General features: G+C 43.8%; 1 protein-coding gene across 1 annotated transcript in view; it reads left to right on the plus strand.

Moving 5' to 3' along the window:
* LOC118937320 (dolichyl-diphosphooligosaccharide--protein glycosyltransferase subunit STT3B) overlaps positions 1–15,000 on the plus strand; it is a 141,248-nt gene that overhangs the window by 53,039 nt on the left and 73,209 nt on the right. The gene's annotated exons all lie outside the window — the stretch shown is intronic.

Here is a 15,000-nt window from a genome sequence, read left to right on the forward strand (position 1 = left end):
GACACACCCTTCAGTTTACATATTTTCTATGGGTTAGTTGAGACACACCCTCCAGTTGACATATTATCTATGGGTTAGTAGAGACACACCTTCTGGATGTAAGCGGGGTGAACAGGCAGTGGCTCAGGTGGTTGTTGTCCTTAATGATCTTTTTGGCCTTCCTGTGACATCGGGGGGTGTAGGTGTCCTGGAGGGCAGGTAGTTTTCCCCCGGTGATGCGTTGGGCAGACCGTACCACCCTCTGAAGAGCCCTGCGGTTGCAGGCGGTGCTGTTGCTGTACCAGGCGGTGATGCAGCCCGACAGGATGCTCTCAATTGTGCATCTGTAAAGGTTTCTGAGGGTCTTGGGGGCCAATCCGAATTTCTTCAGCCTCTTGAGGTTGAAGAGGCGCTGTTGGGACTTCTTCATCACACTGTTTGTGTGGGGGGACCATTTCAGTTTGTCAGTGATGTGTACACCGAGGAACTTGAAGCTTTCCACCTTCTCCACTGCGTCACGTCGTCTGTGGATAGGGGTCGTGCTCCCTCTGCTGTTCCCTGAAGTTCACGATCAGCTCCTTTGTTTTGTTTTTTGTTGACGTTGAGGGAGAGGTTATTTTCCTGCCACCACTCTCCCAGGGCCCTCACCTCCTCCCTGTAGGCTGTCTCATGTTGGTTGTTGGTTATCAAGCCTACCACTGTTGTGTCATCTGCAAACTTGATGATTGAGTTGGAGGCTTGCGTGGCCACTTAGTCGTGGGTGAACAGGGAGTACTGGAGGGGGCTGAGCACGCACCCTTGTGGGGTTCCAGTGTTGTTTCCAACCTTCACTGCCTGGGGGTGGCCCGTGAGGAAGTCCAGGACCCAGTTGCACAGGGCGGGGTTCAGACCCAGGGCCTCGAGCTTGATAGATGAGGAGGGTGATGGAGGGTACTATGGTGTTGAATGCTGAGCTATAGTCAATGAACAGCATTCTTACATAGGTATTCCTCTTGTCCAGATGGGATAGGGCAGTGTGCAGTGCGATGGCAATTGCATAGTCTGTGGATCATTGGTAAGCAAACTGGAGTGGGTCTAGGGTGGCCGGTAGAGTGGAGGTGATATGATCCTTGACTAGTCTCTCAAAGCACTTCATGATGACAGAAGTGAGTGCTACGGGGCGATAGTCATTTAGTTCAATTATCTTTGCTTTGTTCCTTTACCCAAGAATGGTGGCCATCTTGATTCATGTGGGCACAGCAGACTGGGATAGGGAGAGATTGAATATGTCCGTAAACACACCAGCCAGCTGGTCTGCACATGCTCTGAGGACGCGGCCGGGGATGCCGCCTGGGCCGGCAGCCCTGTGAGGGTTAACACGCTTAAATGTTTTACTCACCTCGGCCGTGGTGAAGGTGAGTCCACAGTCCTTGGTAGCGGGCCGTGTCCATGGCACTGTGGTATAGTCAAAGCGGTGTTTAGCGGGAGAAGAAGGTGTTTAGCTTGTCCGGAAGCAAGATGTCAGTGTCCAGGACATGACTGGTTTTCCCTTTTTAGTCCGTGATTGTCTGTAGACCCTGCCACATACATCTCCTGTCTGATTGTCTGTAGACCCTGCCACATACATCTCCTGTCTGATTGTCTGTAGGCCCTGCCACATACATCTCCTGTCTGATTGTCTGTAGACCCTGGTACATACATCTCCTGTCTGATTGTCTGTAGACCCTGCTACATACATCCCCTGTCTGATTGTCTGTAGGCCCTGCTACATACATCTCCTGTCTGATTGTCTGTAGACCCTGCTACATACATCTCCTGTCTGATTGTCTGTAGGCCCTGCCACATACATCTCCTGTCTGATTGTCTGTAGACCCTGCTACATACATCTCCTGTCTGATTGTCTGTAGACCCTGCTACATACATCTCCTGTCTGTCTGTAGACCCTGCTACATACATCTCCTGTCTGATTGTCTGTAGACCCTGCTACATACATCCCCTGTCTGATTGTCTGTAGGCCCTGCTACATACATCTCCTGTCTGATTGTCTGTAGGCCCTGCCACACACATCTCCTGTCTGTCTGTAGACTCTGCTACATACATCTCCTGTCTGATTGTCTGTAGGCCCTGCCACACACATCTCCTGTCTGTCTGTAGACCCTGCTACATACATCTCCTGTCTGATTGTCTGTAGACCCTGCTACATACATCCCCTGTCTGATTGTCTGTAGGCCCTGCTACATACGTCTCCTGTCTGATTGTCTGTAGACCCTGCTACATACATCCCCTGTCTGATTGTCTGTAGGCCCTGCTACATACATCTCCTGTCTGATTGTCTGTAGATCCTGCCACATACATCTCCTGTCTGTCTGTAGACCCTGCCACATACATCTCCTGTCTGATTGTTTGTAGACCCTGCCTCATGTCTGAGCTGTTGAATTGCGACTCCACTTTGTCTCTATACTGACGTTTTTCCTGTTGGATCGTCTTACGGAGGGAATAACGACACTGTTTGTATTCAGCCATATATCCATGGTCTCTGGTTTGGGTGGATACTAACATATATCCATGGTTTGTGTGGATACTGACATATGTCCATGGTTTCAGGTTTGGGTGGATACTGACTATATCCATGGTTTGTGTGGGTACTGACCTATATCCATGGTTTGTGTGGGTACTGACCTATATCCATGGTTTGGGTGGGTACTGACATATATCCATGGTTTCTGGTTTGGGTGGATACTGACCTATATCCATGGTTTGGGTGGGTACTGACATATATCCATGGTTTGGGTGAATACTGCCATATATCCATGGTCTCTGGTTTGGATGGGTACTGACATATATCCATGGTTTCTGGTTTGGGTGGATACTGACATATATCCATGGTTTCTGGTTTGGGTGGATACTGACATATATCCATGGTTTGGGTGGGTACTGACATATATCCATGGTTTGGGTGGGTACTGACATATATCCATGGTTTCAGGTTTGGGTGGGTACTGACATATATCCATGGTTTGGGTGGATACTGACATATATCCATGGTCTCTGGTTTGGGTGGGTACTGACATATATCCATGGTTTGTGTGGATACTGACATATATCCATGGTTTCAGGTTTGGGTGGGTACTGACATATATCCATGGTTTGTGTGGATACTGACATATATCCATGGTTTCTGGTTTGGGTGGGTACTGACATATATCCATGGTTTGTGTGGATACTGACATATATCCATGGTTTCAGGTTTGTGTGGATACTGACATATATCCATGGTTTCAGGTTTGTGTGGAGACTGACATATATCCATGGTCTCTGGTTTGGGTGGATACTGACATATATCCATGGTCTCAGGTTTGGGTGGATACTGACATATATCCATGGTTTGGGTGGATACTGACTATATATCCATGGTTTCAGGTTTGGGTGGATACTGACATATATCCATGGTTTGGGTGGATACTGACATATATCCATGGTTTCAGGTTTGGGTGGATATTGACATATATCCATGGTTTCAGGTTTGGGTGGATACTGACATATATCCATGGTTTGGGTGGATACTGACTATATATCCATGGTTTCAGGTTTGGGTGGATACTGACATATATCCATGGTTTGGGTGGATACTGACATATATCCATGGTTTCAGGTTTGGGTGGATATTGACATATATCCATGGTTTCAGGTTTGGGTGGATACTGACATATATCCATGGTTTGGGTGGATACTGACATATATCCATGGTTTCAGGTTTGGGTGGATACTGACTATATATCCATGGTTTGGGTGGATACTGACATATATCCATGGTCTCTGGTTTGGGTGGATACTGACATATATCCATGGTTTCAGGTTTGGGTGGATACTGACTATATATCCATGGTTTCAGGTTTGGGTGGATACTGACATATATCCATGGTTTCAGGTTTGGGTGGATACTGACATATATCCATGGTTTCTGGTTTGGGTGGATACTGACATATATCCATGGTTTCAGGTTTGGGTGGATACTGACATATATCCATGGTTTCAGGTTTGTGTGGATACTGACATATATCCATGGTTTCAGGTTTGGGTGGATATTGACATATATCCATGGTTTCAGGTTTGGGTGGATACTGACATATATCCATGGTTTCAGGTTTGTGTGGATACTGACCATATATCCATGGTTTCAGGTTTGGGTGCATACTGACATATATCCATGGTTTGGGTGGATACTGACATATATCCATGGTTTCAGGTTTGGGTGCATACTGACATATATCCATGGTTTGGGTGGATACTGACATATATCCATGGTTTGGGTGGATACTGACATATATCCATGGTTTCAGGTTTGGGTGGATACTGACATATGTCCATGGTTTGGGTGCATACTGACATATATCCATGGTTTGGGTGGATACTGACATATGTCCATGGTTTCTGGTTTGGGTGGGTACTGACATATATCCATGGTCTCTGGTTTGGGTGCATACTGACATATATCCATGGTTTGGGTGGGTACTGACATATATCCATGGTTTGGGTGGGTACTGACATATATCCATGGTCTCTGGTTTGGGTGCATACTGACATATATCCATGGTTTGGGTGGGTACTGACATATATCCATGGTCTCTGGTTTGGGTGGATACTGACATATATCCATGGTTTTAGGTTTGTGTGGATACTGACATATATCCATGGTTTTAGGTTTGTGTGGATACTGACATATATCCATGGTTTTAGGTTTGGGTGGATACTGACATATATCCATGGTTTGTGTGGATACTGACATATATCCATGGTTTCAGGTTTGTGTGGATACTGACATATATCCATGGTTTTAGGTTTGGGTGGATACTGACTATATATCCATGGTTTGTGTGGATACTGACATATATCCATGGTTTCAGGTTTGTGTGGATACTGACATATATCCATGGTTTTAGGTTTGGGTGGATACTGACATATATCCATGGTCTCTGGTTTGGGTGGATACTGACATATATCCATGGTCTCTGGTTTGTGTGAATACTGACATATATCCATGGTTTGGGTGGATACTGACATATATCCATGGTTTCAGGTTTTGGTGGATACTGACATATATCCATGGTTTGTGTGAATACTGACATATATCCATGGTTTGGGTGGATACTGCCATATATCCATGGTTTCAGGTTTGGGTGGATACTGACATATATCCATGGTCTCTGGTTTGTGTGGATACTGACATATATCCATGGTTTGGGTGGATACTGACATATATCCATGGTTTTAGGTTTGTGTGGATACTGACATATATCCATGGTTTGGGTGGATACTGACATATATCCATGGTTTCAGGTTTGGGTGCATACTGACATATATCCATGGTTTGGGTGGATACTGACATATATCCATGGTTTGGGTGGATACTGACATATATCCATGGTTTCAGGTTTGGGTGGATACTGACATATGTCCATGGTTTGGGTGCATACTGACATATATCCATGGTTTGGGTGGATACTGACATATGTCCATGGTTTCTGGTTTGGGTGGGTACTGACATATATCCATGGTCTCTGGTTTGGGTGCATACTGACATATATCCATGGTTTGGGTGGGTACTGACATATATCCATGGTTTGGGTGGGTACTGACATATATCCATGGTCTCTGGTTTGGGTGCATACTGACATATATCCATGGTTTGGGTGGGTACTGACATATATCCATGGTCTCTGGTTTGGGTGGATACTGACATATATCCATGGTTTTAGGTTTGTGTGGATACTGACATATATCCATGGTTTTAGGTTTGTGTGGATACTGACATATATCCATGGTTTTAGGTTTGGGTGGATACTGACATATATCCATGGTTTGTGTGGATACTGACATATATCCATGGTTTCAGGTTTGTGTGGATACTGACATATATCCATGGTTTTAGGTTTGGGTGGATACTGACTATATATCCATGGTTTGTGTGGATACTGACATATATCCATGGTTTCAGGTTTGTGTGGATACTGACATATATCCATGGTTTTAGGTTTGGGTGGATACTGACATATATCCATGGTCTCTGGTTTGGGTGGATACTGACATATATCCATGGTCTCTGGTTTGTGTGAATACTGACATATATCCATGGTTTGGGTGGATACTGACATATATCCATGGTTTCAGGTTTTGGTGGATACTGACATATATCCATGGTTTGTGTGAATACTGACATATATCCATGGTTTGGGTGGATACTGCCATATATCCATGGTTTCAGGTTTGGGTGGATACTGACATATATCCATGGTCTCTGGTTTGTGTGGATACTGACATATATCCATGGTTTGGGTGGATACTGACATATATCCATGGTTTTAGGTTTGTGTGGATACTGACATATATCCATGGTTTTAGGTTTGGGTGGATACTGACATATATCCATGGTTTCTGGTTTGTGTGGAGACTGACATATATCCATGGTTTGGGTGGATATTGACATATATCCATGGTCTCAGGTTTGGGTGGAGACTGCCATATATCCATGGTCTCAGGTTTGTGTGGAGACTGCCATATATCCATGGTCTCAGGTTTGTGTGGAGACTGCCATATATCCATGGTTTCAGGTTTGTGTGGATACTGACATATATCCATGGTTTCAGGTTTGTGTGGAGACTGCCATATATCCATGGTCTCTGGTTTGTGTGGAGACTACCATATATCCATGGTCTCAGGTTTGGGTAGCTATGCAGCTATTCACACGTACATATTTAGTATTTTTTTCATTAGTGCTTTCATATATTTCTTTATATTATTGGTCCATGTGACCCATCATTATTTTTCTTAGGAAAACGGGAAGGAGCTTGGTCGGGAAGTGCCGTTATCACCGGTATTAAACCCAAACGCACGCACAGACACATTGCAGGATTTAATTAGTGCTTTTCCAGGGCAGATTTGGGGTCAGTTCAGTTTAGGCATTAGTTCTGGGACAAGGTTACTCATCACACGTTTTCAGGTCACCAAACAACCTCTGCTACACATGCAGCTAAACATTGAACCTCCAACTGTCAAAACCCTCCCATTCAGCTGTTCTATATCTGCCAGGCCGCTTCCCAAAGACCTGGAGACGCTCCTGTCTTTAACTAGATGGAGGTCTGACTGAGCAGCGACAGACTAACACAGACAGACAGTCATCAATGACAGTGTAGTGTATAGTTAATATGACATCAGTTAATTAATAGATAAAAAAAATAAAGTTTGGCTCCAATACTGGTGTACATGTGGTGTGTGTGTGTGTGTGTGTGTGTGTGTGTGTGTGTGTGTGTGTGTGTGTGTGTGTGTGTGTGTGTGTGTGAAGGCTGTTTTGAACTGCTGAATCCCCAGCCATCTCCTTCTTGCCTTAACACAGAGTAAACAAACAACCATCAAACAGGGCAAACCCACCAGCTCTCTCATCATTAATCCCAGCTGTACCCATCTAAGTGTTGTAACCGTGGCAACGTACCCCAGATACATTACTCTTCCTGTTGTTGACTTTATTTAATCTGTTTTAATGTCTCACTGGCTTTTGTGGGTCATTTAATTATCATCTGTCCAATCCTAGGTTGTAAGTCAGACTTGTTTAAGTCAAGACTTATAAACTCTATGTTTGCCTAATAACACAAGCGCACACACACAACACATCGTACACACACACACACACACACACACACAACACATCATACGCACACACACACACACACACACACACACACACACACACACACACACACACACACACACACACACACACACACACACACACACACACACACACACACACACACAGCCTAAGATGTCTGGTTCTGTGAGCTACAGATCTCTAGTTTGAATTGAGCTAATGCTGTGTAGTGTAACGGTCTAGCAGGTCGTTAAGGAAAAACCATGAATAATTTACTGTCCCTGTTCAATATGCAGCTGCTCTGTCTCTCTACTGTTCAATATGCTGCTGCTCTATGTCTCTACTGTTCAATATGCAGCTGCTCTGTCTCTCTACTGTTCAATATGCAGCTGCTCTGTCTCTCTACTGTTCAATATGCAGCTGCTCTATGTCTCTACTGTTCAATATGCTGCTGCTCTGTCTCTCTACTGTTCAATATGCAGATGCTCTGTCTCTACTGTTCAATATGCTGCTGCTCTGTCTCTCTACTGTTCAATATGCAGATGCTCTGTCTCTACTGTTCAATATGCTGCTGCTCTATGTCTCTACTGTTCAATATGCTGCTGCTCTGTCTCTCTACTGTTCAATATGCAGATGCTCTGTCTCTACTGTTCAATATGCTGCTGCTCTATGTCTCTACTGTTCAATATGCTGCTGCTCTATGTCTCTACTGTTCAATATGCTGCTGCTCTATGTCTCTACTGTTCAATATGCTGCTGCTCTATGTCTCTACTGTTCAATATGCAGCTGCTCTATCTCTCTACTGTTCAATATGCAGATGCTCTATGTCTCTACTGTCCCTGTTCAATATGCAGCTGCTCTATGTCTCTACTGCCCCTGTTCAATATGCAGCTGCTCTATGTCTCTACTGCCCCTGTTCAATATGCAGCTGCTCTATGTCTCTACTGTTCCTGTTCAATATGCAGCTGCTCTATGTCTCTACTGTTCAATATGCAGCTGCTCTATGTCTCTACTGTTCAATATGCAGCTGCTCTATGTCTCTCTACTGTCCCTGTTCAATATGCAGCTGCTCTGTCTCTACTGTTCAATATGCAGCTGCTCTATGTCTCTACTGTTCAATATGCAGCTGCTCTATGTCTCTACTGTTCAATATGCAGCTGCTCTATGTCTCTACTGTTCAATATGCAGCTGCTATATGTCTCTCTACTGTCCCTGTTCAATATGCAGCTGCTATATGTCTCTCTACTGTCCCTGTTCAATATGCAGCTGCTATATGTCTCTCTACTGTCCCTGTTCAATATGCAGCTGCTCTGTCTCTACTGTTCAATATGCAGCTGCTCTATGTCTCTACTGCCCCTGTTCAATATGCAGCTGCTCTATGTCTCTACTGTCCCTGTTCAATATGCAGCTGCTCTATGTCTCTACTGTTCAATATGCAGCTGCTCTATGTCTCTACTGTTCAATATGCAGCTGCTCTGTCTCTACTGTTCAATATGCAGCTGCTCAATGTCTCTACTGTTCCTGTTCAATATGCAGCTGCTATATGTCTCTACTGTTCAATATGCAGCTGCTCTATGTCTCTACTGTTCAATATGCAGCTGCTCTATGTCTCTACTGTCCCTGTTCAATATGCAGCTGCTCTATGTCTCTACTGTTCAATTTGCAGCTGCTCTATGTCTCTACTGTTCAATATGCAGCTGCTCTATGTCTCTACTGTTCAATATGCAGCTGCTCTATGTCTCTACTGTCCCTGTTCAATATGCAGCTGCTCTGTCTCTACTGTTCCTGTTCAATATGCAGATGTTCTATGTCTCTACTGTTCAATATGCAGCTGCTCTATGTCTCTACTGTCCCTGTTCAATATGCAGCTGCTCTGTCTCTACTGTTCAATATGCAGCTGCTCTATGTCTCTACTGTCCCTGTTCAATATGCAGCTGCTCTGTCTCTACTGTTCAATATGCAGCTGCTCTGTCTCTACTGTTCAATATGCAGATGCTCTATGTCTCTACTGTCCCTGTTCAATATGCAGCTGCTCTATGTCTCTACTGTTCAATATGCAGATGCTCTATGTCTCTCTACTGTTCAATATGCAGCTGCTCTGTCTCTCTACTGTTCAATATGCAGCTGCTCAATGTCTCTACTGTTCAATATGCAGCTGCTCTGTCTCTCTACTGTCCCTGTTCAATATGCAGCTGCTCTATGTCTCTACTGTTCAATATGCAGCTGCTCTGTCTCTCTACTGTCCCTGTTCAATATGCAGCTGCTCTATGTCTCTACTGTTCAATTTGCAGCTGCTCTATGTCTCTACTGTTCAATATGCAGCTGCTCAATGTCTCTACTGTTCAATATGTAGCTGCTCTATGTCTCTACTGTTCAATATGCAGCTGCTCAATGTCTCTACTGTTCAATATGTAGCTGCTCTATGTCTCTACTGTCCCTGTTCAATATGCAGATGCTCTATGTCTTTACTGTCCCTGTTCAATATGCAGCTGCTCTATGTCTCTACTGTTCAATATGCAGATGCTCTATGTCTCTACTGTTCAATATGTAGCTGCTCTATGTCTCTACTGTCCCTGTTCAATATGCAGATGCTCTATGTCTCTACTGTCCCTGTTCAATATGCAGCTGCTCTATGTCTCTACTGTTCAATATGCAGCTGCTCTATGTCTCTACTGTTCAATATGCAGCTGCTCTGTCTCTACTGTTCCTGTTCAATATGCAGCTGCTCTATATCTCTACTGTTCAATATGCAGCTGCTCTATGTCTCTACTGTTCAATATGCAGCTGCTCTGTCTCTCTACTGTTCAATATGCAGCTGCTCAATGTCTCTACTGTTCAATATGCAGGTGCTCTATGTCTATACTGTTCAATATGCAGCTGCTCTATGTCTCTACTGTCCAATATGCAGCTGCTCTGTCTCTCTACTGTTCAATATGCAGATGCTCTATGTCTCTACTGTTCAATATGTAGCTGCTCTATGTCTCTACTGTCCCTGTTCAATATGCAGCTGCTCTATGTCTCTACTGTCCCTGTTCAATATGCAGCTGCTCTATGTCTCTACTGTTCAATATGCAGCTGCTCTGTCTCTCTACTGTTCAATATGCAGCTGCTCTATGTCTCTACTGTTCAATATGCAGCTGCTCTATGTCTCTACTGTCCAATATGCAGCTGCTCTATGTCTCTACTGTTCAATATGCAGCTGCTCTGTCTCTCTACTGTTCAATATGCAGCTGCTCTATGTCTCTACTGTTCAATATGTAGCTGCTCTATGTCTCTACTGTCCCTGTTCAATATGCAGATGCTCTATGTCTCTACTGTTCAATATGCAGCTGCTCTATGTCTCTACTGTCCCTGTTCAATATGCAGCTGCTCTGTCTCTCTACTGTTCAATATGCAGCTGCTCTATGTCTCTACTGTTCAATATGCAGCTGCTCTATCTCTCTACTGTCCCTGTTCAATATGCAGGTGCTCTATGTCTCTACTGTTCAATATGCAGCTGCTCTATGTCTCTACTGTCCCTGTTCAATATGCAGCTGCTCTATGTCTCTACTGTTCAATATGCAGCTGCTCTATGTCTCTAATGTTCAATATGCAGCTGTTCTGTGTCTCTACTGTCCCTGTTCAATATGCAGCTGTTCTGTGTCTCTACTGTCCCTGTTCAATATGCAGCTGTTCTGTGTCTCTACTGTCCCTGTTCAATATGCAGCTGCTCTATGTCTCTACTGTTCAATATGCAGCTGCTCTATGTCTCTACTGTTCAATATGCAGCTGTTCTATGTCTCTACTGTTCAATATGCAGCTGCTCTATGTCTCTACTGTTCAATATGCAGCTGCTCTGTCTCTCTACTGTTCAATATGCAGCTGCTCTATGTCTCTACTGTTCAATATGCAGCTGCTCTATGTCTCTACTGTTCAATATGCAGCTGCTCTATGTCTCTACTGTTCAATATGCAGCTGTTCTGTCTCTACTGTTCAATATGCAGCTGCTCTATGTCTCTCTACTGTTCCTGTTCAATATGCAGCTGCTCTATGTCTCTACTGTTCAATATGCAGCTGCTCTATGTCTCTCTACTGTTCCTGTTCAATATGCAGCTGCTCTATGTCTCTACTGTTCAATATGCAGCTGCTCTATGTCGCTCTACTGTTCCTGTTCAATATGCAGCTGCTATATGTCTCTACTGTTCAATATGCAGCTGCTCTATGTCTCTACTGTTCAATATGCAGATGCTCTATGTCTCTACTGTTCCTGTTCAATATGCAGCTGCTCTATGTCTCTACTGTTCAATATGCAGCTGCTCTATGTCTCTCTACTGTTCCTGTTCAATATGCAGCTGCTATATGTCTCTACTGTTCAATATGCAGCTGCTCTATGTCTCTCTACTGTTCCTGTTCAATATGCAGCTGCTCTATGTCTCTACTGTTCAATATGCAGCTGCTCTATGTCTCTCTACTGTTCCTGTTCAAAATGCAGCTGCTCTATGTCTCTACTGTCCCTGTTCAATATGCAGCTGCTCTATGTCTCTACTGTCCCTGTTCAATATGCAGCTGCTCTATGTCTCTACTGTTCAATATGCAGCTGTTCTATGTCTCTACTGTTCAATATGCAGCTGCTCTATGTCTCTACTGTTCAATATGCAGCTGTTCTATGTCTCTACTGTTCAATATGCAGCTGTTCTATGTCTCTACTGTTCAATATGCAGCTGCTCTATGTCTCTACTGTTCAATATGCAGCTGTTCTATGTCTCTACTGTTCAATATGCAGCTGCTCAATGTCTCTACTGTTCAATATGCAGCTGCTCTATGTCTCTACTGTTCAATATACAGATGTTCTATGTCTCTACTGTTCAATATGCAGCTGCTCTGTCTCTCTACTGTTCAATATACAGCTGCTCTATGTCTCTACTGTTTAATATGCAGCTGCTCTATGTCTCTCTACTGTTCCTGTTCAATATGCAGCTGCTCTATGTCTCTACTGTTCAATATGCAGCTGCTCTATGTCTCTACTGTTCAATATACAGCTGCTCTATGTCTCTCTACTGTTCCTGTTCAATATGCAGCTGCTCTATGTCTCTACTGTTTAATATGCAGCTGCTCTATGTCTCTCTACTGTCCCTGTTCAATATGCAGCTGCTCTATGTCTCTACTGTTCAATATGCAGATGCTCTATGTCTCTAATGTTCAATATAAAGTTGCTCTATGTCTCTCTACTGTCCCTGTTCAATATGCAGCTGCTCTATGTCTCTACTGTTCAATATGCAGCTGCTCTATGTCTCTACTGTTCAATATGCAGCTGCTCTGTCTCTCTACTGTCCCTGTTCAATATGCAGCTGCTCTATATGTCTACTGTTCAATATGCAGCTGCTCTATGTCTCTACTGTTCAATATGCAGCTGCTCTGTCTCTCTACTGTCCCTGTTCAATATGCAGCTGCTCTATGTCTCTACTGTTCAATATGCAGCTGCTCTATGTCTCTACTGTTCAATATGCAGCTGCTCAATGTCTCTACTGTTCAATATGTAGCTGCTCTATGTCTCTACTGTTCAATATGCAGCTGCTCAATGTCTCTACTGTTCAATATGTAGCTGCTCTATGTCTCTACTGTCCCTGTTCAATATGCAGATGCTCTATGTCTCTACTGTCCCTGTTCAATATGCAGCTGCTCTATGTCTCTACTGTTCAATATGCAGATGCTCTATGTCTCTACTGTTCAATATGTAGCTGCTCTATGTCTCTACTGTCCCTGTTCAATATGCAGATGCTCTATGTCTCTACTGTCCCTGTTCAATATGCAGCTGCTCTATGTCTCTACTGTTCAATATGCAGCTGCTCTATCTCTCTACTGTTCAATTTGCAGATGCTCTATGTCTCTACTGTTCAATATGCAGCTTCTCTATGTCTCTACTGTTCAATATGCAGCGGCTCTGTCTCTACTGTTCCTGTTCAATATGCAGCTGCTCTATATCTCTACTGTTCAATATGCAGCTGCTCTATGTCTCTACTGTTCAATATGCAGCTGCTCTGTCTCTCTACTGTTCAATATGCAGCTGCTCAATGTCTCTACTGTTCAATATGCAGGTGCTCTATGTCTCTACTGTTCAATATGCAGCTGCTCTATGTCTCTACTGTCCAATATGCAGCTGCTCTGTCTCTCTACTGTTCAATATGCAGATGCTCTATGTCTCTACTGTTCAATATGTAGCTGCTCTATGTCTCTACTGTCCCTGTTCAATATGCAGATGCTCTATGTCTCTACTGTCCCTGTTCAATATGCAGCTGCTCTATGTCTCTACTGTTCAATATGCAGCTGCTCTATGTCTCTACTGTTCAATATGCAGCTGCTCTATGTCTCTACTGTCCCTGTTCAATATGCAGGTGCTCTATGTCTCTACTGTTCAATATGCAGCTGCTCTATGTCTCTACTGTCCCTGTTCAATATGCAGCTGCTCTATGTCTCTACTGTTCAATATGCAGCTGCTCTGTCTCTCTACTGTTCAATATGCAGCTGCTCTATGTCTCTACTGTCCAATATGCAGCTGCTCTATGTCTCTACTGTTCAATATGCAGCTGCTCTGTCTCTCTACTGTTCAATATGCAGCTTCTCTATGTCTCTACTGTTCAATATGCAGCGGCTCTGTCTCTACTGTTCCTGTTCAATATGCAGCTGCTCTATATCTCTACTGTTCAATATGCAGCTGCTCTATGTCTCTACTGTCCAATATGCAGCTGCTCTATGTCTCTACTGTTCAATATGCAGCTGCTCTGTCTCTCTACTGTTCAATATGCAGCTGCTCTATGTCTCTACTGTTCAATATGTAGCTGCTCTATGTCTCTACTGTCCCTGTTCAATATGCAGATGCTCTATGTCTCTACTGTCCCTGTTCAATATGCAGCTGCTCTATGTCTCTACTGTTCAATATGCAGCTGCTCTATGTCTCTAATGTTCAATATGCAGCTGTTCTGTGTCTCTACTGTCCCTGTTCAATATGCAGCTGTTCTGTGTCTCTACTGTCCCTGTTCAATATGCAGCTGCTCTATGTCTCTACTGTTCAATATGCAGCTGCTCTATGTCTCTACTGTTCAATATGCAGCTGTTCTATGTCTCTACTGTTCAATATGCAGCTGCTCTATGTCTCTACTTTTCAATATGCAGCTGCTCTGTCTCTCTACTGTTCAATATGCAGCTGCTCTATGTCTCTACTGTTCAATATGCAGCTGCTCTATGTCTCTACTGTTCAATATGCAGCTGCTCTATGTCTACTGTTCAATATGCAGCTGTTCTGTCTCTACTGTTCAATATGCAGCTGCTCTATGTCTCTCTACTGTTCCTGTTCAATATGCAGCTGCTCTATGTCTCTACTGTTCAATATGCAGCTGCTCTATGTCTCTCTACTGTTCCTGTTC

This window comes from Oncorhynchus mykiss, chromosome 2 (assembly GCF_057628025.1).
Source record: "Oncorhynchus mykiss isolate SJ-2025 chromosome 2, ASM5762802v1, whole genome shotgun sequence".
Classification (NCBI taxonomy): domain Eukaryota; kingdom Metazoa; phylum Chordata; class Actinopteri; order Salmoniformes; family Salmonidae; genus Oncorhynchus; species Oncorhynchus mykiss.